The sequence below is a fragment of the Herpailurus yagouaroundi genome, unplaced genomic scaffold (genome assembly GCF_014898765.1).
Source record: "Herpailurus yagouaroundi ecotype Mexico unplaced genomic scaffold, PumYag 160, whole genome shotgun sequence".
Taxonomy (NCBI): Eukaryota; Metazoa; Chordata; class Mammalia; order Carnivora; family Felidae; genus Herpailurus; species Herpailurus yagouaroundi.
The window spans coordinates 18,740,560-18,762,841 of NW_024412401.1; the positions used below are offsets into that span (position 1 = coordinate 18,740,560).

General features: G+C 38.8%; 1 protein-coding gene across 4 annotated transcripts in view; it reads right to left on the reverse strand.

Annotated features, from left to right (window-relative positions):
* Positions 1–18,178: 18,178 nt before the first annotated feature.
* Positions 18,179–22,282, reverse strand: part of APTX (aprataxin) — a 40,035-nt gene continuing 35,931 nt past the window's right edge. For 2 of the 4 annotated variants that reach the window (XM_040481452.1, XM_040481453.1), the window contains exon 8: positions 18,179–20,050. The gene's annotated coding sequence lies outside the window, so the exon portion shown is untranslated. The remainder of the gene's footprint in view (positions 20,051–22,282) is intronic. The other 2 variants (XR_005792506.1, XM_040481451.1) reach the window with 2 other exon arrangements.

Consider the following 22,282-nt stretch of genomic DNA (forward strand, 5'->3'; position numbering starts at 1 on the left):
TGATAAATTCACACAGTATTTTATAACAAGGATTAAAGGGCAACAAAGAGACAAAAAGTGATAATGCTAGAAGTGAAAGTTGGATGCAATTAGATCTGAAAAAATGGCAACAGAGAAGCAAAGATAAGATGAGATCTAGGCTTTCATGAAGCTATGATATAAACTATGTTGACAAAATTCAATGAATATAAAAAACAGCGTACAGTTGCTCCAACACATTTCAGTTTAAATGGTAGTAGAAGCAGAAAGCCAATCGCGGTTGAAATGGAGCATGTCTACTTTGGATTGCAGGCTGCAATCAAAGATAAACCAGATCGGTTCGGATCACATTCAAGCCAAAGTGTTAAAGTTAACTGCCAGATTGAAAGAAAAATGTAATTACAGGGAGACCGAAAAAGAACCTTTTACTGCCAGTAAATGTTGTTGTCATTGTTTCAGATGTTGGCATAAATTGATTAATGTTAAACTATCTGATGAAGCGGCTAGTACAGATAAGGATGTTGCTGTGAAATTTGGACCCAGATTGCAAGGATTAGTTAAGGCAGGTAGTTAAGATGCTCTCACATATGAAAGTGGCTGTGACAAAAGCATGAGGAGGTACCAGAGGAAGTGACATCAGCAAAAGACACCCTCAAGTTAAAGGAACTCTCAAAGATATTTCACAACTTTGAAAACAAAAAGAATAAAATATTGAAAGCTGATTCAAACTTGGAAAGGATTATGACCATTTGCAGGCATAATATACTGATACATGCTACAACATGAATATACCTTGAAACATTATGCTAAGTGAAAGAAGCCAGTCACAGAAGACTACATACTTTATGATTCCATTAATATGAAATGTCCAGAATAAACAAATCTATAGATACAAGAAGTAGGGGCACCTGGGTGACTCAGTCAGTTGAACGCCCCACTTCAGCTCAGGTCAGCTCAGGGGTGGTGAGTTGGAGCCCACATCAGACTCTCTGCTGTGAGGTGGGAGCCCTTTTCAGCTTCAGATTCTCTGTCCCCTCCCCCCTTTCTCTGTCCCCCCCCCCCCGGCTCCCCCCCTCCCCCCCCCCCCCAGTGTACGTGCACTCTTTCTCTCAAAAATAAGTAAACATTTAAAGGGCCAAATTCCAAAGAAAAGGAACCCTTAATAAAGTGAGTCTAGTATTCTGTTTATCTCTTTCCCCCTCAAGCAAATGATGATTCTTAGCATGGTAGGGGTTATAGTGGGTCGGGGAGTGGGAAAGCTGAGAAGTCAGGCCAAGAACAGATACTACAGGCAGAGAAGCCAGTACTCATGGTGATAGAGAGGAAACACAGGAGTCAGGGCTTGCAGAAGAAATCAGGCCTTAAATAGCCAAGACCCTTAAGTGGGGAGGCCTAGGAAAGAAAGCCTAAAATTCAGGAATTTCCCTTCAAGACTAATAAAACTGAAGATACTTTATATTTAGCAAGACTAATCAAGAAAAATGAGAAAAGGCACAGAATACCAATAACAAAAATTAAAATGGAGACCTCACCACAGAAGCTGCAGACCTCAAAGAGATACCAATGGAATATTAGAACAACTCTGTGCCATAAATTGGAAAGTTTAGATGAAATGGACGAATCCCTAAAAAAATAAGACTGACTACAACTGATGCAGGAAGAAACATAAAATCCAAATAAAGCTGTAGCTATTAAAGACACTAAATCAATCATTTAAAAATCTTTCCACAGAAAAATCTCCAGATACAGCTGGCTTCACTGATGAATTCTTCCATTTAAGGAAAAACAAACACCAGTACTAAGAAAACCTATCTCAGAGACAACAATCTATAAATAAGAGAATGTGTCAAATTTACCAGTAAACAAGGTCAATATACAACAAAAATAAAATACCAAAATAAACTATTAGAAAATGAGAGTTGAAAAAGGACACAATAGGAATTCCTACCTCTCCCTTTCGTAGTGGAGCTCAGACTTTATTTACTTATTTATACATGCATAATCATCTGATGCCGAATTTAACACTTCGAAGGAAGTCATAAGAGAAATCTGTACGTAAATGGTTGGACTTTAGTTTATCCAACAAACACGAATATATGCATGTTTTCCATTTACAGAGGCCTTCAGAACTACTCTCCAGGCCTTCAACTGCAAGGAAACATATCTCAGGTGCTACAATAGTTCCAGATATGTCTGCCTGAGCTCTAGGGGAGGAAAAAGGAAGTTAAATCATACAGCTAATACGATTCACAGGCTCATCCTCACTTTATTTTCAAGGGGAACCCTTGTTTTAAAGGGGCACTGATTCTGTAAGGAGACCTTTGTGAGGCCCAGGTGGACAACTCCCCAAAAATGTAGATGGAAGAGTAAAGGCCAGAGGCCAAGAAGCCAGGCTGGTAAGCCTCTGAATTTGGTGGAAAGCCTGTTTTAAAAACGGTTAACATTTCCCTCCCACCACTGCGTCAATGACTGGAAAAATTATTGACAAAAATAACAAAAGGTTATTAATGCCATTAATATCTAAGGAATATACAAATATCAATTGAAGACCTCTAAGACCCAAAATACAAATGGACATCAATCCTTAACAAAATTTACTGAAAAAAAATATTAACACACATGTCCAATAACCATCTCAAAAGTGTTTCCCTGGGGTAGAAATCAAAAGTAAAATTAAAACGAGTTACCTACCTATGTGGAATTTAAGATACAAAACAGATGAACATAAGGGAAGGGAAGCAAAAATAGATAAAAACAGAGAGGGAGACAAACCATAAGAGACTCCTAAATACAGAGAACAAACTGAGGGGTGCGGGTGGGATGTTGGCAGGGGGAAGGGCTAATGGGGAGACGGGCATTAGCAAGGACACTGGTTGGGATGAGCACTGGGTGTTATATGTAAGTGATGAATCACTAAATTCTATTCCCAAAAAAAAAAAAGAAAAATACTTTTCAAGTAAATCAAAAATTTGTAAAGTACATTACCCAAACTATTTACAATTCCATGTAGTGTAGGTTAGGGGAATATCATGTGCATTTCTCTATTTCTTCTGTACATCTATACAAACTTGGAACTGAATAGCACAAGCCTACTCCTTATGTGCCTTTCTCATGATGTAAGAGCAGTAATGACAAATTTCTCTTCCATGAATATAGAATTTCCATGGAATGTTCCAACAGTTCGGCTGCCTCACAGTGTAAGTCACAGGACTCATTTTTATCAAACCTGACTGTAGCAAATTTCTGGCAGATTTAGCTGGTATATCATATTATTTAAAATGTATAGCATGTGTTTATACATATACATATATTCCATGTCTGCCCCTGATTTGTCATCTTTTTGTCACTTTAGTTTTGCAGTATAAGGATGTTGGTAACATTTCACATTTTCATCTTCATGTAAATCAAGTTTCTCTGGTATTATGTGAACCAGTGTATTTACCACTTTTGTGTTTGGCTGTTACAAATATTTCATAAAATAGAATATAAAATATAAATATAAATATAAATATAAATATAAATATAAATATAAATAAATAAATTGGGGCACCTGGATGGCTCAGTCCGTTAAATGTCCGGCTTCAGCTCATATCATGATCTCACAGTTAGTTAGTTCAAGCCCTGAGCTGTGCTCTGTGCTGACAGCTCATAGCCTGGAGCCTGCTTCAGATTCTGTGTCTCCCTCTCTCTGCCACTCCCCTGCTCGTGCTTTCTCTCTCTGAGAATAAATAAACATTACAAAAAATTAAATTAAATTAAATTAAATTAAATTAAATTAAATTAAATTAAAAAATAAGTAAAACGAGTTACCTGTTTCACCAAACATATTAGTAGAGATTTTTTTTAACAATCTCTTTTAAATTTTTTTTATTTTTATTTTTTTTATTTTTTTTTTAATTTTTTTTTTTAATTTTTTTTTAAATAAGAGGAGCACTGTCATGTCTACTGGTGGGTGGACTGATGTAGCTTCAAAATCTGTAGAAACTTAACAGAAAAGAGACAATTCTATAACAAGGCTAATTCTAATCTAAATGCTATAAAGAAATAAATGCTGTGGGGATGGGTGGTTAATATGTCCTAGCCAACCTCATGTCTAAATAAGTTAAAATACCTGTTTCTTGAAATAAGTATTGCCCTCCCGCTAGCAAATACTACTATCTTCCTTATGTTGTTGACCTACCTGGCTTTTCTATCATGATTCAGGGATGACCTTAAGAGAGAGCTAAATCTGGCAAACTGCAGTTAATCCTTGAATAACACAGGTTTAAACTGCATGGGTCTAGAACTACTGGGACCGTATGAAGATAAAAAGCTTCTGCACAGCAAAGGAAACAACCAACAAAAAAGGCAACCAACAGAATGGGAAAAGATATTTGCAAATGACATATCGGACAAAGGGCTAGTATCCAAAATCTATAAAGAGCTCACCAAACTCCACACCCAAAAAACAAATAATCCAGTGAAGAAGTGGGCAGAAAACATGAATAGACACACTTCTCTAAAGAAGACATCCGGATGGCCAACAGGCACATGAAAAGATGTTCAGCGTCGCTCCTTATCAGGGAAATACAAATCAAAACCACACTCAGATATCACCTCACGCCAGTCAGAGTGGCCAAAATGAACAAATCAGGAGACTATAGATGCTGGAGAGGATGTGGAGAAACGGGAACCCTCTTGCACTGTTGGTGGGAATGCAAATTGGTGCAGCCGCTCTGGAAAGCAGTGTGGAGGTTCCTCAGAAAATTAAAAATAGACCTACCCTATGACCCAGCAATAGCACTGCTAGGAATTTATCCAAGGGACACAGGAGTACTGATGCATAGGGGCACTTGTACCCCAATGTTCATAGCAGCACTCTCAACAATAGCCAAATTATGGAAAGAGCCTAAATGTCCATCAACTGATGAATGGATAAAGAAATTGTGGTTTATATACACAATGGAATACTACGTGGCAATGAGAAAAAATGAAATATGGCCTTTTGTAGCAACGTGGATGGAACTGGAGAGTGTGATGCTAAGTGAAATAAGCCATACAGAGAAAGACAGATACCATATGGTTTCACTCTTATGTGGATCCTGAGAAACTTAACAGAAACCCATGGGGGAAGGGAAGAAAAAAAAAGGGAGTTAGAGTGGGAGAGAGCCAAAGCATAAGAGAATTTTAAAAACTGAGAACAAACTGAGGGTTGATGGGGGGTGGGAGGGAGGGGAGGGTAGGTGATGGGCATTGAAGAGGGCATCTTTTGGGATGAGCACTGGGTGTTGTATGGAAACCAATTTGAAAATAAATTTCATATATTGAAAAGAATAAAAAATAAAAAAAATAAACTGCATGGGTCCACTTATTTATGGATTTTTTTTCAATAAACACCATACAGTACTGTAAAGGTATTTTCCTTATGGTTTTCTTTACAATTTCTTTTCTCTAGCTTATTTTTATTGTAAGAATACAGTATATAATACATATAACATATAAAATATGTGTTAATAGACTGTTCATGTTGTCATTAAGGCTTATAATCAACAGTAGGCTATTAGCAAAGTTTGGGGGGAGTCAAAATTTATATGCAGATTTTTCAGCTGCACAGAAGATTGGTGCCATTGTTCAAGAGTCAACTGTATATTAAAGAAGAGTTTTGGCAGAACATATTTCAGCATTTAGTCTGACAACATGGTCCCAAGATGCCCCTCCAACACACACACACACACACACACACACACACACACACACACACACACACGTATACACATACACACATACTTCCTGAAACTCTTTCCTTTATTTTCAAAACTTTTCAAAACATACTTCCTGTGAATCCTCCAACTTCTTTTCAACTACTTTCTCTCTCTGCCAAATAGTTTTCCTCTGTCTGTCCTTTAAATACACCAAAAGGTTTGCATGCTTGGCTTTTTTCTATTTAAGGTTTGTATCTTCTTGATAAGTAGGCTCAGATTCTACTTTTGCTTTAAGAACTATCTCTACACTAACAACTTCCAAATCCATATCTCCAAACCTGCATGAGCTTTCTTCACCAATACTAGATCAGTACTTCTTGTATTAACTTCAAATATAACATCTAAAATGCAATTTTCAGGGCGCCTGGGTGGCTCAGTCGGTTAAGGGTCCAACTTCAGCTCAGGTCATGGTCTCACGGTCCGTGAGTTCGAGCCCCGCATTGGGCTCTGTGCTGACAGCTCAGAGCCTGGAGCTTGTTTCCGATTCTGTGTCTCCCTCTCTCTCTGGCCCTCCCCCGTTCACGCTCTGTCTCTGTCTCCAAAATACATAAATGTTAAAAAAAATTTTTTGGGGGGGGGCGCCTGGGTGGCTCAGTCGGTTAAGCGTCCGACTTCAACTCAGGTCACAATCTCACGGTCCGTGAGTTCGAGCCCCACGTTGGGCTCTGGGCTGATGGCTCGGAGCCTGGAGCTTCCAATTCTGTGTTTCCCTCTCTCTCTGCCCCTCCCCCGTTCATGCTCTGTCTCTCTCTGTCTCAAAAATAAATAAACGTTAAAAAAATTTTTTTAAATAAATAAATTTTTTTTTAATAAAATGCAATTTTCCTTTCTGACTCCATCTCACCTACTTTTCCCATATTTATTCACCCATTCATTCAACACATAGTTACCAAGTGCCAGCCATTATTGATGACACATTCTTCCAAGGTGGACACTTGGGAACCAACATTCATTCTTCTCAGCCCTTCTTCTGCTCGGGTAAACTGTGAATCGTAACTCAGAGAGGTCTCTTAGATTCAGCCCATTTCTTCATCCCTACTAACATTTTAGCCCCAGTCATCATAATCTCTCACCAGGATGCCTGCTGCTGCAACTTCCTATACATTTTTCCCTGCCAGTGAAGTCAGTCTGTTTTCCACACAATTGGCAGAATTATCTTCCTAAAAATAAATCAGGTCATGTCACTCCCTTTTCTGAAAAGCTTTCACAGCACATAGTGGTGGTAGGGTCTTTGAACCAACTGCATTGGAATCAGCTGGGGAGCTCATTAAGCTGTCACTTCCTGAGCCCAGATGAACTGCATCCATCTCCTTAGAGAGAAGGCCTAGGAATCCCCATTTTTAACAAGTTCCCAGATGATTCTTGTTTCTACTAAAGGTAGAGGAGACCTACTGGCCTGCAGGAAAGAACCCAAACTCCTTAGGCAGAAATACAAGGTACTTCACCCTCTGGGCCCAAATGGTCTCAGTTCCCTCCACTCAATACCGTGCATCCTACACATCTCTCCTATCTAGACACCTCAGGCCCTCCCATACCTCCACACCATTCTCTATACACAACTCCTCTGCCTCCTTCTTCACCTAGCAAAACCCTGGTCTACCTTCTCCAGTGAATCCTTCCCTAACCACCAACTCTTTCTCCATTAGTATTGTCTCTTCCTCCTTTGTTCTTCTTTCTTCATACCTTCATTGTGGCCAGGCACTAGCCCCACTGAAACATAATTTACCTGTTCATGTGGTGGACTCCCAAATAGACTGTGACCTAATGGTATTATCCGGCAAGTTAAAAAATCTTCAAAAATGTCTAATGGGTTAATTAATTACTTGATTCACTGGGTCAACCAATTTATTTATCTAGTATTCATTTTGGGTCTATAAGAAAAAGCTAAAATTCTTGTACAATAAGGAAAAACAACCATTGCCATGCAAGCCAGGCCTGCCTCTGGAATTTACAGGTTCTAACCTTATAACAAGTTAGATCATCAAGAAACTCCCTGTTTTAGCTGCACACACTCCTCATAGAATTATAATTTCATGTAATGCTCTATTGTAATGATTAATTTTATGTGTCAACTTACCTGGGCCATGGGGTACCCAGACTTTTGGACAAATATCATTTTTGGTATATCTTAGTGTTTCTGGATGAGATTAACATTTGAATTAGAAGACTGAGTAAAGTAGATTGCCCTCCTTGGGGTGGGTGGGTCTCACTCAATCTACTGAAGAACAGAGTAGAACAAGAAGACTGAATAAGAGGAAACTCCTCTTTATACCATCAGCTTCCCTGGTTCTCAGGCCTTTAGACTCAAACTGGAACTACATACATATTGGCTCTCCTGGGTCTCCAGCTTGCCAAATTGCAGATTTTGGGACCCCTCAGCCTCCATAATCACTTGACCCAATTCATTGTAATAAATCTTATTTGTTGATTTCTTTAAATACACATCCTATTCTGTTTCTCTGGAGAACCATGGCCAATATAGTCACAGTGGCCATTTGAAAACTATTTCTATATCAATCCCCATTGAAAACCTTGTCTATTAATTTAAATGCTCCATTGAAATAGTAATAGATACAACTTGAGTGTGCTGCTGATGCCCAAATGTATATCACATCCCTGAGTTCCATACTTACGGATTCAAGTGTCCACTTTACATCTCAACTGAATTATCTCATAAGTAACTCAATTTGACCATGTCCAAAATAAAACTCCTGATCTTGCTCTCCAAACCAGCTTATGCCCAGTCTTTGCTATCTTAAAAGATGGATCATCATTCATCCATTTGTTCAAACCAAAAACCTAGAACAATCTCAATTCTCTCTTGTTCTCTTCATGCAGCTAATCAGCAAGTCATATTGATTCTGCTTCAGTCCAAACACTTAATCCCACCTCCACCAACTTCATCCTGGACCAAGTCAGCATTTTCTGTCACTCAGACTTTTGCAATAGTCCCAATAGGGACTCCAGTAGAAGACCCAATTGTTCTCCCTGCTTCCACTTTTGCCTCCTGCGGGCTGTTTTCCGTATAATAGCTAGTGGGAATCAGAATTAGACACTACAAAAGATAACAAAACTTTGCCCCTTCAAAACTTCCAAAAGCTCCCCAATCACACTTGGGGAAAACAATCCAAATCTCTACAAAGCCAAACATGGCTACCTTCTCTAGCTTCATCTCCTACCAGTCCCCTGCCACTCACACAACTGCTATATCCCTCTCCAAGTTTCCTCCAGTCTTACTGGTTGATTCTCAAATATATAAAGTTTTTTCCTATCCCCGGTCCTTGGACCTTGCTGTTTCCTTACCTGAAATGCTCTTTGCATGGCTCTTCTTATCATTCATGGTAAGTGCTCATATGTCACCTTCCCAGAGAGACCTTCCCCCTGCCTCCGCAGCACTCTCTATCCCATTAATCCACTTTGCCTTCAGAGCACTCATCACTATCTAATGAGTTCTTGACTCTCTCTCTTCACTAAAAACCTCATGAAGAGAGAGAATTTGTTTTTCTTATACACTTCATATCCATGGTGTCTGGAACACAGCACTTGCACAATAAGTAACTGAATGGACAGATTCTTCTAGTATGTAATACCTAAAAAAATTCAATGTTTGCAAACTGATATGTATCCTATGATGAGACATGGAAATTATATAATTCATCATGTTTCTCTTTTTTCTTAACTTCTAGGAAGCCCAATTCCAAATTTTGTATTTAAGCCCAATAATTTACCTTAAGTTGGGTTTCCTTTTCAATTATCTATTACATGTTCTTGATCTTTTATCATTACTGTAACATTCTTTTACATAACCACCTTTTATTATAAACCACCTTAATTCCTTCGTAAAGGCAGACTATAACAACTAATGCATACTTACTCATTTATTGATGCATGGATATTAAAATTGTTTCTCTAACATGACTAAGCTTCTTGAAAGCAAGCCTATATACAATAGCCCTTTATATGACCTCAAGCACATATCAAAGGGCAGGACTTATATTTGCTCCATAACATTCTTAACGTACTGATTTCTTTATTGATTGATCAAAAGTAAAACCACATTTTGTCTGCAAGTGAATAAACTAAGGTATAGAGAAAATTGTCATCTCCCTTTCAAAAAGTGGAAGGATTTGTTAGAAGTAAGAAAGCAAGAGTTATCTACATAAAAAAGAGAAACTGATTTGGTGAGCTGGACACGGAGAACCCACAGGCAGAGCTAAGCCTGACATAAAACTTAGTGGGAGAAAATCTAGAAGGGATGAAATGTTGTCCAAGAAAATTCTCCTGGAAAAACTGGTAGAGAGAAAGTGACTCAAGAAGAAAATAATTTTAGGATGTCTGAGGAGGCCTAGAAGAAAGGTTAAGGTATGGATTTAAATCTTGCTGGAGAAATAATGAAGAACCCTTGGCAAGGTGGATGGGATTGAGGGGAGGTGGGATAAACTTGGGATTAAAGGGATGGGTGCAATAGATGACTCTGTCATTAACAATGACTGAGGACTGGAGGTGGGGATGCTAAAAACATCCCTTCCATCTGCCTGTGGGCCCCAGACTGAGGGGAGAGACACAAGACAGGGGAAAAGACAGGGAGAGCTAAGTTCTGATAGAAACCTGGCAGCACTGCCCTTCTCTGTTAGTTCCTGACACTCAGCCTAATGTCCAGCAGACATGTTAAAGACCAGCACTAACTGTGAAGGCCAGGGGCAGGAGTAGATGCTGGCATGGTGGATATAGCGGTTGTCTCCAGGGGCATCTTTCCAGCTGGCTGGGTACTTCACAAAACTCTTTGGCAGTGGCTACAGTACTAGACAAGTGCAAGGTTTTGGATTTCTGTAGGTATTTCCCCATCCCCACATGCCCCTTGATTCCACAATTTGCCTCCCTCACACCGAGAGGGCCTTGAGATCCTCCTAATTAAACAAAATGGACAAGCACAATCGAAGGAACACAGTAGACATCCCACATCCACAGCCTGTTTCAGCACCCAGAGCCTTCTAATGGACACTTTACTCAGACATTAATGTCTATATAGGAGCCCAGAAATAGCAAGGACAAAATGTGAAGTTTCCCCTGAAAATTCTGCCAAATGACTGCATGTTAGTCAGAGTGACTCATATAATATGTTAGGGTCTTTGTAGGGGTTTTTTATGCTGAGTACAGTTTTCCACCGCTGAGACATTTACCTATTCTAGAGCAGGGAATAGATAGATGGTAGAGCCAGTTTTTCAACATGCAGGGGAGAGCACTTTTGCTCAAATGACTTTTGCCCTATTTGGGGCCAGACCTAGAACCACTGACATGTCATTTAAAACCCCTCATAAGCATTCTTTAAGAGACACATTATTAACCCTACCAAGAAATCAGGCTACACTGATGCAAGACCTAAGAGGTCATTCATAAATCTAATTGGTATAGGCAAACCAAATGGAATACATTCATGGTAAATCTTGAAAAAAATGGTCCACTAACAGCTTCCATTACCTTCCATATGGCACGGCCATATGCACGGATGGAGGATCCCCTCCATCCTCAACGCACATGCTCATTCTATACTTACCACACATACATACATTACATTTCATACTCACTATCTTCCAAGCACCATGTTTACAGCATCATCTCATAAAAGCCTCCCAACAACCCTGTGAGGCAAATACCACTATTACCCCATTTCACAGATGAGGTAACTCATCAAGGTTAAGCCCTCACCTGGTTGGTAGAGCCAGCATTCAGATCCAAGTGTTCGGACTCAGGAGTTCCCATTCTCAGTCTCTAGGCTATGCTGTCTCCCATCGGATGGCATAGGGCCATTAGTAGAAATGCCAACACGCAACTGCCTCTGAAGAGAAAGAAATGTTCCAACTGACCAGGATGGATTATGCGTCAGAGGCAGAGGAGATGGGTCATCTTGAAGCTCTGAGTATACTAACTCTGTATACAAGTGGTTTTGTTTGCTAAATTAAATCATATTGTCAGCTAAACTTACAGTAATGCAGCACTTTCACTTTCTTCTAGTTTATAATATTTGAAGTTTCCTCCTAAAAAACAAACACTTAAGCTTAAGAAAACACCTTCTAAATGATTTCTGAAGAGATGAAACAATTGTAAAGATTTTGCTAACTGATCCCAATGCAGAGAGACTCTTAAACCAAAAACACTTTTTAATATTTTTTTATTTATTTTTGAGAGAGAGAGAGAGCCCATGAGCAGGGAGGGGAGGGGGCAGAGAGAGAGGAAGACAGAGAATTCAAAGCAGGGACCATGCTGTCAGCACAAAGCCTGATGTGGAACTCAAACCCACAAACTGTGAGATCATGACCTGGGCTGAAGTTGGATACTCAACCAATGGAGCCACCCAGGTGCCCCTTAAACCAAAAAGTTTAAGCTCTGGGTCTCAAATCCCTGCAGAACACCACACACAGACACACACAGACATGCACACATACACACCCCACATATTCATCACACAAACATAAAACGCACATACTACACAAACAACACACACCACAAGCAAACACACCACACACATACCACACACTCCACTCACACACCACAGCACACATTTATTCGTCACAAAAAATATACCATAAATAGCACACATACACCAAACACATGTACATAACACATATATGCCCAACACACAAACCACACACCCATCATATATACACACATATATCACACACACAACACACACTCAGCATGTACACACGGCACACATACACGCTAACAGTAGAGTTGCACCTGCTGCCTATGCTTGTGATACTTAATTGTGGTGTGATATTTATGATGGAATTCATTTTCAATTTGAAGAGTACAGCTCCATAGGGGCAATTGTTTAAACTTGAGAATAAATTAAATGACAATTTGAGTTAATTTTTATAGTCAAAAATGCAGTTTATATTAGCAAAAAAAAAAAAAGTATGAGGCTTCAAAAATCATACTCTTAAGCCTACTGAATCACTGTAATTTTAAAATCTTGAATCTGCTATTAGTGGGGGGAAGAAAATCTATTTTGCAATCTGGCACATTCTTATGAGTTTCTTACTGTGACTCATGCCATAGATGCCTTGTGCAAATGTATAAGAAAATAACCAGACTGGTATGTGAGGAGAATTTCAATGAGGAGAGAAAAGCTGTTTGGGTGCATCAAACCCTTCCCAGCCTTCGGGCTACTAAGGCTGCACACATCATGCCAAAAAAAAAAAAAAAAAAAAAAGTATTCTCACAGAGTGGGGAAGAACTTCATAGGACACCAGTAGGGAAAAAAAGGGAAGAATTTTTAAACTTGCCCTATGTCCACTGACAACCACTCTTAAATCTAATAGCGTATATTCTAGCTCTTTTCTTCTCCTAATTCAAAATCTTTTAGCTAAATAGAGCCCCTCAACTGCCTTCAAGCTTAGAGCTAGGGAGAGTGAATGGAGGTGAAGCAAAAGAAGGAAGTTGAGGAAGTTAATGGGAGATTAGGCTTAGTGGCTTCCTCCATGAGTGGGCTTCTCAAGAGGGAGAAAAGAAAGGTTGAAGCACACAGGGCTGAGGAAAGTGCAAGATGCACATAACTCAGAAGTTCTTGCCTAATTCTTGACATAGTATGTGCCAAAGAAGTTTATTAAATCCATGATGTACATTCCTTAGTGATTTGGGGTTACACTGCAATTTGGGGCTATCCATGACCATGTAACTATCTCACCCTATTACTTACCGCATTGTGTTTAAGTTTCAGGGGGCAAACTGTCAAGAATTCTTTTATCTTTTTAAATCTACTATATTGAAGAAATCAGGTGTATTTTTTTTTAGTTTTTTTAATGTTTATTTTTGAGAGAGAGAGAGAGAGAGACGGAGACAGAAGCAAGTGGAGAAAGGGCAGAGAGAGAGTGAGACACAGAAACCAAAGCAGGCTCCAGGCTCTGAGCTGTCAGCACAGAGCATAATGCAGGGCTCAAACCCATGAACTGCAAGATCATGACCTGAGCTGAAATCCAAAGCCTAACCGACTGAGCCACCCAGGCACCCCTCGGGTGCATATTTTTATATAAATGTTGATTACGACCAGTCTTTAAAGAAGATCCTAGAAGTTTACTGTGAATCATTTACAACAAACAACATTTGAGACATTCATTATTCTCTTTAATAAAAGCCACTATTAACATAATACAATTTGTTTAAATAATATTTCAGAAGTGTTAGAGACAGCAAATTAAACAATGGGTTTATTATGTGCTACAGGAAAGGAACAGATTTTTTAGTACTAGAAAAATTCTTATCTTCTCCTTGGGTGTCAGGAGCTTCAAAACAGTTAGTTCAATGAAAAGAAATGCATTTGTCTTAGATACTTTTCTTGAACCTTCAAAATCCAACTAACAAGTACTTTACTGATAAGCTGATCTTCTGTTCTTAAAGTGAAAAATCATATTTCTGTTCGTATAATTTTCTTTCTTTCTAAAGAAGGATTTATGTGATTTTCTTCCATACCCCAGTTGACATAATTTGAAAACACATTTTCATGGTCCAGGTAATTTTCATGTTCTAATAATCCATTACAGAGCATTAAACTTAGGGAACAATTCCCTTCATTTAATAAAATACACATATGCCTCGGGCACCTGGCTGATTCAGTCAGTGGAGCTTTGTGACTCTTGATCTTGGGGTTGTGGGTTCAAGCCCATGTTGGGTGTAGAGATTACTTAAAAATAAAAATCTGTAAAGTATACATAGAGATACATATACATATGCCTGAATAGAAAAACAGAAAATGAGAAACCAAGCCCCTTAAAACATAGACATAAGTTTTAGGATCAAAACTGAAATACCCAATATTACAGCTATATTTAAAAGTTCCTTGAATTATTTTGGCAAATGGGGGTAGGGAGAAGGCAATAAAAAAAAAGTATAACTATCAGAAAAGAGAAAGAATTCTCACATGAGGGTCTATTTAAAAGCTTCGGGATATCAACTAATCATAACTCATCAGAATATTCACTGAGGGGCTAGTTATGAAACAAATTATCCAAATTACTAACTTTCCTATATATTAGCAAAACCCAAAAACGCGATGAAAAATTTAACTCCAAAAGCAAAACTCTTTACATGTAAAGAATAACCACTATCAATAAACTTAAGAAATGTGGAGGATATACTTTGAGAGAAAATTACAAAACTATGCCATAAGACATAAAGGACGATTTGCACCAGTTTCCAGGAATGTTCAAGAGTTGTACAACTGAAGTCCTCCCAGGTCCACTGAGGCCCCACGGAAGGCCAAAATCAGTGACACCGTGATGCCCAAACGCAGAGAAATGGGCTTCCTTCAGGATCCTTCAGGTCATCCATCAGTGGACAACAGGTAAGAGACCATGCCAAAAGGCATGACCTGGGCCATTTGTCCATGTTAGTTCACACACACACACACACACACACACACACACACACACACAAGTGGAGTTGAACTATTTCCACAGGCTGCCAGGTTTCCTGGGGTGGGACTATGCTACTTTATATTAGTGAAAGCAATGCTTGCCACTGTGAAGATCAACCCCATTTTCTTTTTTTTTTTTTTCTTTTTTAGAGAGAGAGAGAGAGCACAAGCAGAAGAGAAGGGAGAGCGTGAGAGTAAGAGACCGAGAGCGGGAGAAACAAGGAAAGCCCGGGGGGGGGGAATCTTAAGTAGGCCCCATGCTCAGCGCAGAGCCCGATGTGGGGCTCAACCCCAGGACCCTGGGATCATGAGCTAAGCCAAAATCAAGAGTCAGACACTCAGCTAAGCCACCCAGGCACCCCCAAACCCCATTTTCTCAATAGCTGAAGAAATGGAAATTACTTTTTTGCATATGTATAAGTCCAATTAGCCTGGGATAAGGAGAAAGGACAGGAACCAGGTTGATGGGGACCCTGCCATCAACAATACAAATAAGAAGACTCTTATTTAATAAGAGTTAATAAAATAAAAACTGATTTTTTTATAGACCAAAAAAAAAAAAAAAAAACAAAAAACTAGAGTTTTGAACTCAATCTCATAAACAGAACAACTTCCAGGAATGTGTTGATGGCTTTCTCCTTGGAAGACTTCTGCCTAGAAATCTGCTGGATACCATTTTTTTTTTCTTTTTGGATACCATATTAAACAGAGTTTCAAGAGCCATCAAAGTTCTGGCAAGTTTATAATAACCAGAGCCACAGTCTAACCTATACTAGAATTATGAAGAAAATGCACTTAGCTGGGAAAGAATTCTGGATAACTATACTGTGTTATAAAGGCTTTTCAGAATCCACTTCACTTTTCTAACAAAAACAGTGATCATTAAGTGTGTGAAACCAATATTTATTTAGTAGGTTTTTGCCTCCTGGTATATACTAAGGGGATTCCACAAGACAGCTTCTGCCTAGCATTTTCTCCCTATCATGCATGAATCTCTATAAACATGCAAATGGATTAAGGCATGAACTCCACAATACTCTCATTTAAATGAATACATTCACTGGAAGAGTAACGTATCAGTTAAATACTACCACAAAAAAATGCTGCTTAGAAGATTACCCCAAAACCAAGGAACATTACAAGTATTTACTCTCATGTTCATAAATCTGCAGGTCTGCTGAGACAGCTCAGCCTCACACTGTGGGTATGTGAGTCGGTTGGGGCAGCTCTGCTCCACGTCATCATTCTTCTGGGTCTAGGGGAGAACTTAGGATATGTTTATGGCAACACAGAAGCACAGGAGGGCAAGCCAAAACACATCAACATATTTGAAGCCTTTGTTGTCATCATGTTCACTAATATCTCATTGGCCAAAAGAAATCACATGGCCCATCCCAACATCAGTAGGGCAGAAAAATATACTACACCTCTGGTAAGAGGAACCACAAAGTCACCTGGCAAAGGGTGGCTTAGTCAGTTAAGCATCTGACTTCAGCTCAGGTCATGATCTCACGGTTCATGAGTCTAGCCCCTAAGCCTGCACTGTCAGTGTAAAGCCTGCTTAGGACTCTCTCTGCAGCCCTCTCAAAATAAAGAAATAAACTTAAATAATAATCTCTCTGCAATGCCATCAGCAAGAGCCAAATTATGGAAAGAGCCCAAATGTCTATTAACTGATGAATGGGCAAAGAAGAATTCCACACACAATGGAATACTAGTTGGCAATCAAAAAGAATGAAGTCTTGTCATTTGCAAAAATGTGGATGGAACTAGAGTGTATTATGCTAGGCAAACTAAGTCAGGCAGAGAAAGATTTCACTCATATGTGGAATATAAGAAACACAACAGATGAACATAGGGGAAGGGAAGAAAGATACGATAAAAACAGGGAGGCAAACCCTAACAGATTCTTTAATACAGAGAACAAACTGGGGGTTGCTAGAGGGGAGTCAGTGGGAAGATGGGCTAAATGGGTGATGGACATTAAGAAGGGCACTCATTGGATGAGCACTGGGTGTTATATGTAAGTGATGAATCACTGGGTTGTATTCCTGAAACCAATACCACACTGTATGTTAACTAACCTGAATTTAAATAAATAATTAAAAAAAGAAGAATCATCTCTCTGCAACAATCCTCTCTATAAAAAGGTGTGTGTATGTGCACGCGCACACGTGTGTGTGTACAAAATTTTTCTTTCAAACCAGGTAGATCAGAAACTTCCTAGAATTTAAACCTTGAACATAGTGACACAAAACTGAAAATGGTAAGAGTTCACTCATTCTTCTGGTTGCCCTGAAGATGCCATTTTGTGATTACTGCTTCCCAGATTCTCAGAGTTGCTTTATACTTCTGACCCCTCTGAATCCCCCTTTTCACATTTCCTTCAACTCTGTGAACCACCCTTTCATCCTACCAATAAATATATTTTTTTGCTTCAATGAGTAAAATTTATTTCTGTTGCTTTCAAAGAATTCTATCAGGTGCAGATCCCTTTCCATTTTCTATCCTCCAAGGAGATGAGAGAGAGAGAGAGAGAGAGAGAGAGAAAGCGAGTGCACTAAAGATGTCTTAAAGCAAATAATAAGGCATGCCTTCACTCAAGAATCTAGTATCTAAAATCATTTCATGAAAATGACTGTTGCCGTGGCAACCTTTCAGTGTGTATTCAGTGACTTTATGTGCATTGATTAACATTTTAATGTAAACCAAACTGTATTGGCTTATTTGGCCTTGACTCCTTTTTAAATATAGATTGTTCTGTCTCATAAAAGTAATCAGAGCTTCTATTCAAGATGGCTGACTAAACAAGTAAATTTACTTTCCCCCTACAGTTCCTATTGGAACGACACTGTAAAGGAAAGCCCTCCATGTTTATCTCCCACCCACCATTCTATACACCTATACACGCACATACACACACATACACACACACTCATGAAAACCACTAAAGTCCCAAGTCCTGTCATCAGAATCTGTTCTGATGATCCAACATGGTCAATAAGGTTAATATCCCTCCCATTAGTTGGATTAAATACAGTCAAAGTCAAAATTGTGAGACTTTTTTATTAGATTCTGACAAGTTGAATAGGAAATTCATCTGGAAAAGAAACTGTAGACAAGACAATAAAATGTTAAAGAAGAACACTGATCAGACAGGCCATGACCATAGAGAAAGTCAAAGTGGATAGCAGAAAAGTGGCCCAAAAAGTCTAGAGAGATAAAGCTCTAGGGAGAGGTGTGCCTATTTCTCATCCTGCTGAACCACCCACAAGCACTCCCTTATTATCTGCATCCAGGACAAGTTCACCAGAACTTTAGGTAGCAAACTGTTTCCAAGGCCGTATAAACCACTGAGCACCATGTAACATTCATGTGCTACCTGATTCTGAGATTTAGCAGCTCATTGACTCAGAAAACAATTTCATCCTTCCTGAAGAAACCAGTCAGGCAGTCAAAAAAGATAAATAAAAGGAAATAAAGAGGTGGATTCACATGTATTGATGTCAACAATTGATTTTACATCTTCAGAGAACTTAGGGAAAATGTTTAAATATAGTCATAAAAATAAATAGATTTTATACACACACAAAGGATCAAAAGGATGAAGCACAAAGAACAAGTCAACTATAAGCAGCAATCCATCCAATGGCAGCATCTCACACAATGCAAGACCCAGAAAGGTGACATTAGGCAGCAAAGAAACGTAAAGGTGCTGAGTACAAGAGGCACAAAGATTCTACAGTGAAGAAAACAGAGGTGGAAGCTTGTACCAGTTTGTCTCACCCTCATAGGAGTGTCCTACAAGCTCAGCTAGGTGAAATGAAAGTAAGAGTAGAGAAAGGAGGAGGAGTGGGGAGGAAAAGAAGAAAAAGAGTGAAGAATAAAGAAATTCTACAAAACCATGGTAACAAAAATTGAGAGTTTAGTAATAGCTCAATATAACTGAAATAGGGAGACCATAACAGACTTGTGTATGTATTAACATTTAGTTCACCATAAATGTGGCATTTCAAATGAATGAGAATGAAGGCTAGTTTAAAACGAGTTGGAGTTAGATAAAAATTGAAAAAATAAAGATGGATCCCTATGTCACACTACCAAAATTTAAATACCACATATAATGAAGATCTAAAGTAAAAAAAAAAACAAAAGTATAAAACTACCAAAAGAAAATATGAGAACATATGGATAAGGAAGGCTTACTTAAGCAAAATATAAAATCCAGAAACAAGAAATTAGTTTCATAAAACGGAATGCCTGGGGTACCTGCGTGGCTCAGTCGGTTGAGGGTCCCACTCTTGATTTTGGCTTGGGTCATGGTCCCAGGGTCATGGGATCAAGTTCCGCATCAAGCCCACATTGGGCTCTGTGCTGAGCATGGAGCCTGCTGGGGATTTCCTCTCTCTGCCTCTGCCCTTCTCCCCCCTTCATGTTCCCTCTTCTGTATGATGAGAGCATAAAAAAATTAAAGATTATAAAATTAAAAGGTAGTATTTGCAAAATATTTGCAATATAAGTAAAAAATAAGAAAAAAGAGTGAGGGAACTTAATTTTTTTTTCATGTGCAAAGGAATACTGGTAGACACTGTTCAATGTCTCTAATTTACATTCTATGCTGCTTCTGTAATAATAAAAATTTTAGTTGAGCATGGATTTGCCAAAAATAAAGGTTATATCTCACAGCTGCCCTTAAAGCTTGGTCACCTTTGGCTTGTGGCTGAATTTTGGCCATGGTAATACAAAAAGAAGAATCATGGAGGAGATTCCAGGAAACTTCCTCAAAGAGTATGTGTGAATCCTTGATCCCCTTCTTCACCTTCTCTTCCATCCTCCTGCCCAGAACACAGATGCTTCCATCTTGGACTTGTGATCAAGGTGAGGAGTTGGATTTGTATAGGAAGGAGTTCCCCTTATCCTGTGGAAGACAGTCAAGAATGGTATGCATGTAGATGAGTGGCAGCAAAGGGATGGAAAGTTGAACAAAGTAATACTTACTGGTCTCAATGTGCTTGATGAAGCAAGAGAAAACCTAGCTAAGAGTAAGGGAAGTGACAACTTAAGGACAATGGTACCGACATGGCACTGTTCTTGAAAACAATGAAGAAAGAACCTGAAAACAACAATGCCACAGAATGAAAGGAGAGCCTAGCAAGAGTTTAAGGCCATAAATGTGTAGTGGTACCAATCTGCAAGGTTTATTACAAGACCTACTGATACTTGTCTCAAACATCGACTAGTTAATCTGAAGATAGAAGCAAAGGAAGCAAATTGAGGCATCAATCCATGGTTGGGATATAATAGAGTGGGTTTAGCAATAGAATAGAAGTAAAAGGAGTATTTATGGGAGAACATTTTTTTAAGATTTTATTTTTAAATAATCTCTACACCCAACATGGGGCTAGAACTCACAACCCCGAGATCAAGAGTCACACACTCTGGGGCACCTGGGTGACTCAGTAAGTTGGGCGTCCAACTCTTGATTTCGGCTCAGGTCATGACCTCACAATCGCGACATTGAGCCCCACATCAGGCTCCATGTTCAGCATGGAGAGATTCTCTCTCTCCCTCTGCGCCTCTCCCCACTCACATGCTCTCTCTTTCTCTAAAGTAAGTAAGTAAATAAATAAATAAATAAATAAATAAATAAATAAATAAAATAATAAAAAGAGTCACATACTCTACCAACTAAGCCAGCGAGGCCTCCTTATGGGAGAATATTTTAGATGATCAAACATGAGGCTCATAGTGAAGAAAGAAAGCCTAAGATGGGTTTACTAAACTGGGAGGAAGTGGCAGGACCAAGAAATTGAAGATTTTGACAATGGTGAAAAACAGAGTGGAAATGAAGCTATAGAAAAGCTAAGGGCTGGACCCAAGGATCAGGATACTTGAATTTTACTCAAAAAAATGTAATGAAAATTTTCTTCTAAACATTTCTTCTGAGGTGCCTGGGTGGCTCAGTCGGTTAAGCATCTGACTTCAGCTCAGGTCAGGATCTCGTGGTTCACGAGTTTGAGCCCCACGTCGGGCTCTGTGCTGATAGCTCAGAGACTGGAACCTGCTTCAGATTCTGTGTCTCCCTCTCTCTCTGCCCCTCTCCCACTCACACTCTGTCTCTTTCTCTCAAAAATAATTAAAAACATTTTTTAAAATGTTTAAATATTTCTTCTAAAAGGAAGATGTTCTAGCCAGTTCCAGAATATGACCATGGAAAAGACAGGAAAAGTGTAGCACAGTGGTTAAAAGCACAGACTTTGAGCCAGGAAGAATTTCTGTTACTAGATTTCTTATTTATCTTCACCATGCCTGTTTGTAAGATTGTTGTGAGGAATAAAAGAAATAAGTTGCTTAAAGAGCTTTGTTCAGTGTCCAGCACATAATAAGCTTTCAATAATTGATAGATTTAAAAAAACAAAAAGGAGAAAAAACACAGACATGCCCTATTATTCTGTCTACTATTAATTAAGATACACAACACATTATGAAGTGGGAAAATGTAAAACCTTTAACACTGATGCTAATTTTGCCTATGGGCAGCAAACATTTCCAAATTGTAATCAAATATCTAATGAGAAACAAGTGAAAAGCCTAATCCAATCATGAGCTCTTCTTTTACTCTGATTGAAAATGTCTAAGAAAATGAATACGCACTATAGTTCAGAAGGAATGCCTATTACAATGAACAAAGTCAGCAATTACAGCAAAAACTCAACCCCCTCAACTGAGCCAACATTTTGAAAAGAGGAAAGAAGTATTTTTAATTGAAAGATATTTTTAATGAAAAAGATTTTAAATGAAAAAGAACCGATTTCCAGATAACAAGTAAAAAATAATCGTAAGTAAACAACCATGGAGCCAGTATGCTTAGAGATAGCAGAATTATTCTTGGTAAAGCTGGAAAGGATGTCAGAGTTACCTAGTGCAGTCAGCATGATAGATGTCAGAAAGCTTTCCCTAGTCCATATGGCTTATCACTCTTCCTTCACTCTTTAAATTATCACCTGAAGTATGGGAAATGTGTACTGCACATCAAAAGTATTAAATAAACCAATTCAGCAGAAGCCCTTACAATGCAGTTGGAGAAAAGGTATAGCCCCTGTTATGGGCTAAAGGAATGACTGCACACTTGTTATCTGCTAGTTAGGTT